Source organism: Tachysurus vachellii, chromosome 2, assembly GCF_030014155.1.
Source record: "Tachysurus vachellii isolate PV-2020 chromosome 2, HZAU_Pvac_v1, whole genome shotgun sequence".
NCBI classification, from domain to species: Eukaryota; Metazoa; Chordata; class Actinopteri; order Siluriformes; family Bagridae; genus Tachysurus; species Tachysurus vachellii.
Window position 1 is genome coordinate 21,118,219 of NC_083461.1, and position 4,050 is coordinate 21,122,268.

General features: G+C 52.0%; 1 pseudogene; it reads left to right on the top strand.

Annotated features, from left to right (window-relative positions):
• The first annotated feature begins 378 nt into the window (after positions 1-378).
• Positions 379-3,647, top strand: LOC132857957 (uncharacterized; annotated as a pseudogene).
• Positions 3,648-4,050: the final 403 nt, after the last annotated feature.

A 4,050-nucleotide genomic window follows, 5' to 3' on the forward strand; every position in this document is an offset into this window, starting at 1 on the left:
ATCTGTATAAAAGTTTTTGCATCTTTTGGAGCTCATTGTTTATATTTGTTTGGAGCTCATTGTATATTTTGGAGCCCATTGTATATTTCTTTATATCTGACTACAAATTTGGTGCATTCTAATTAATTAATTGATCATTAAATTAAAACGATGGTTTATTAGTTCCAAAAAACGACGTGATGTGGTTTGAGGCCACAGCTTATTGACTCTTTTGAATTCGGCAGTGTTCCAGAAAGCTGCGATTTAAAAGACGCTTCTGTACAAACTCACTATCAACGCTCTTATCACGCCCTGTAACACGGACAAGTACGGATTAGATGACTTGTTTACGAGTATGGAGAGAGATGAGTGAAGACAGGAAGCTGTGCGGTTTACGAGATGCGATTGGACGGGTCGCTGTGTGACGCGGTGCTCAGAGTGGACGAAGTGGACTTCAAGGTCCACATGAACATCCTCTCGGTGTACAGCCCGTATTTCAGGTAAAAAACCAAACACAACTTTTCATCTTAAAATGGTACCTAATGAGCAAAAAGATGAAATGGTATTTACAATAGTATTAAATGAACAGATCCATAGTCACAACTCCACGAGTCTGATTTAATGATGATTTCTTAACGCCGACGTTTACTCACAGCCATCTGACTGAAATCTACCCTGTTACACGATATTGTAATAAAACAAGTGTCAGGATGTTAAGGAGCGCATGCGGTGACAACTGGGCTGTAAATAAACTATGAAGTGTTTATCTTTCATCATCTCTTTCATCATCTCCACCTATGGGAAGGGCATCCGTTCCTGACCTCTACAGAAGCATCCAAATGCACCAAGTCTGGCTTGACAGACAGGAGTGCGTGCCAAAGGCAGGTAAGGTAACGCCCCTTACCCGAGTGCATAATGCACCTGCACGCGCTACCTTTCCTCAGTTAACATTCGCTTCTCGCGACTTCTGCTCCTACCTCACAGCACCCTGGTTTTTTGGACTGCACTTGTTGTCTTTAGGAGGACATATCGGCTGATCAGCCTCCACTGGACGTGCTCGTCCTCAGCCAGGTTAGCTTCGCGAGCCACCCACGCTCGCGCCCCACTTTTTTTCTGTGGGCTGCCCGGCCGCGTGCGGCACGCTCATCGCCGCGAGGGATTCCCATCCCGTCTGCGTTGTCTGCACGGGGCTCAAGCATGCGCAAGAAGCTCTTGACCTCCCGGAGAACTGTAGCTATTCTCTTTCGCTCCCAAAAAAGCTCCTGCGTCGCAGGCTCAAAATGGCCGCTGCCCAGTGTGTTGATTTCGGACTGTCCGAAAAAGACGTGTGAAAAAGACACTGGGCCGACATGTGTCCTTCCCCGTTTGAGGATTTGCTACTGGCCGACGACCGTTTCCCCGACGGACCCGGCAGGTTCCGGGGATGAGGTCGAGGCGGGCCTTCTCGATGGCTCGGATGACGAGGAAGCCATCCCGTCTTCTGCGGTCCCTCAGGCTCCCTCCGCCCCGCCTCAACCGGTACTGCTGAAGCTTTGAGAGCATGCTGCCGTGCGGCTCAACATCGAATGGCCAGCTCTCCTGAATGCTTTGGATCAGGAGAGAGATGTATATGACGGCAAGCTTCTGGGGCCTCCTGCCGGCCCAAGAAAGCAGCTTCTGCCCGTCCTCCCTGCATGTGCTAAACACATGAGACATTGCTGGGGTGATCCGCTTGACCTGAAACACGGTTTCGCGAGGCTTGAGGTGAATGATATGGCGGGTCTGGGCATGGGCGACCCCCCGTGATCGAGCCTTCCATCGCCAGACACCTTAACCCATCTCAGGGCGGGCTGTTCGCCCCACCCAAGCCCGTCCTCTGGGTCAAGATGGATCGCTTCTCCGTGTCGATTCATCAGGCTTCATATAAACCCTCGGCTCTTTCTATCCGAGAGTGACACTTCAACGGAGTGGTCTGGTCCCACACGGACCAGAGCTCTGCCAACATTCTGACAGACGAAATCTCATCTCTTCTCCAGAAGGGAGCGATTCGAGTTGTAGCCCCGCATCTAAGCGATCAGGCATTTTACTCTCGTTATTTCCTGGTCCCGAAAAAGGACGGCTCTCTCCGTCCTATTCTGGCTCTCAGAGTACAACTTCAGAATGTTGACACACGGCTCTCTCATACGATCGATAAAGCAGAACGATTGGTTTTGCTCGGTCGACCTAAACGATGCTTTTTTTCACATAAGCATCTATCCTCCGAATATGAAATTCCTTTGTTTCACCCACCAAGGCGTATGTTACAAATTTACAGTTCTCCTGTTTGGGCTCGCACTGAGTCCGAGGACATTCTGTCTGTGTGCGGAGGCGGGGCTTGTGCCGCTGAAAACAGCGGGTCTCAGGATCCTGGCTTATATAGACGATTGGCTTATTATAGCCGATTCGAGAGAGAAAGTGATTCAAAACACTGCCCGTGTGCTCTCACACATCGCTGCGCTCGGGTTCAGAGTCAATGTGTCAAAGAGCAATTTCACTCCCGCTCAGGAAGTTATATTCTTGGGCTTGGAGCTGAATTCTGTTATGATGAGCGCGCGCCTGTCACAGAATCGCATTTCTTCATTCATGGTCTTGCGTGGTTCAGGGAAGGAATGCGGATACAGTATCACACATGTCTCAGATTACAGGGTCTTATGGCTTCGGCTATCCATGTCTTGCCTCTGGGTCTTCTGAGAATGAGGGCTTTCATGAAGTGGATTTTGTCCCTTCGTCTCAGCCCGTTGCGCGATCTTTGCCGCTATGTCACGGTGACGCACGTGTGCATGGCCGCGCTGCGCCACTGGAGAGCTGCGGAGTTTTACGCGCATGAGACCCCTCTCGGGGCGATCATGCTGCGGAAAGTGGTAACGACAGATGCCTCTTTGACAGGGTGGGGAGCCACTCAAGAGGGCAGATCAGTGAACGGTGTGTGGCCGAACTCACTTCATTCAGCCATATAAATTACTTGGAGCTCCTCACTGTGTTGAAGGCTTTAAAGCATTTCTTGCCCCACCTGCAGGGACATCATGTGCTGGTGCTCTGCGACAATACGACAGCTGTAGCACATATCAACTGTCAAGGCGGCATGGGCTCCTCCAAGCTTCATGCTCTGGCACACAAGCTGTTGGTATGGAGCGCACGGCATTTCCTGTCGTTACGGGCGACTCACGTCCCGGGCTTTTTGAACAGGGGTGCAGACCTTTTGTCGAGGGGGAACCCGTTCTACGGAGAGTGGTGGCTCCACCCTCAGATAGTGAGGCTGCTTTGGGAGAGATTCGGCCAGGCTGCCGTCGATCTCTTCTCCTCGTGCGAAAACGCCCACTGTCCTATGTTCTTCTTGCTTCGGGACGAGGATGCCCCCCTCGGCATGGACGCGCTGGCTCATCCGTGGCCCAGCGCGCTACTCTATGCTTTCCCTCCGCTCTGCCTGATATCTCCGCCTCTGGCCAGGGTCGCTGTACAGGGTTTGTCTCTGATCCTCATAGCTCCCAGGTGGCCCAAGGCACCTTGGCTAGCGGAGATAATACCTGTATGCGGAGCCTTGGCCCCTCCCATTGCGCACGGACCTCCTGGCCCAAGCGAACAGGGAAATCTTTCATCCTCACCCAGACAGGGTGGCTCTCTGGGCCTGGCCCGTGAGAGGGCGAATTTAAACACCCTGGGGCTTCCCCCGCGTGTTATTGCCACTATTCAGAATGCCAGGGCCTCTTACACACGTTCGCTCTATGATTGCAAATGGCGTGTGTTTGAGGAGTGGTGCAAGGAGTGCCAGCTTGTTTCGTATCTGTGCTCCGTCGCTGATATTCTGGGTTTTTTGCAGAACCTTATCGATTGTGGCAGAACCTTTTCGACGATTAAGGTCTACTTGGCGGCTATCGCTACTTGGCGACACTACGGTGGGACAGCACCCCCTTATCCGTAGATTTATGAAGGGCGTGCGCCGCTCCTTGCCGATCACCAGAAGTGTGGTCCCGGATTGGGATATCTCCTTGGTGCTTGAGGTGCTGGCCCAACAGCCTTTTGAGCCCCTGGTGGATATCTCCCTCAAGCTGCTGT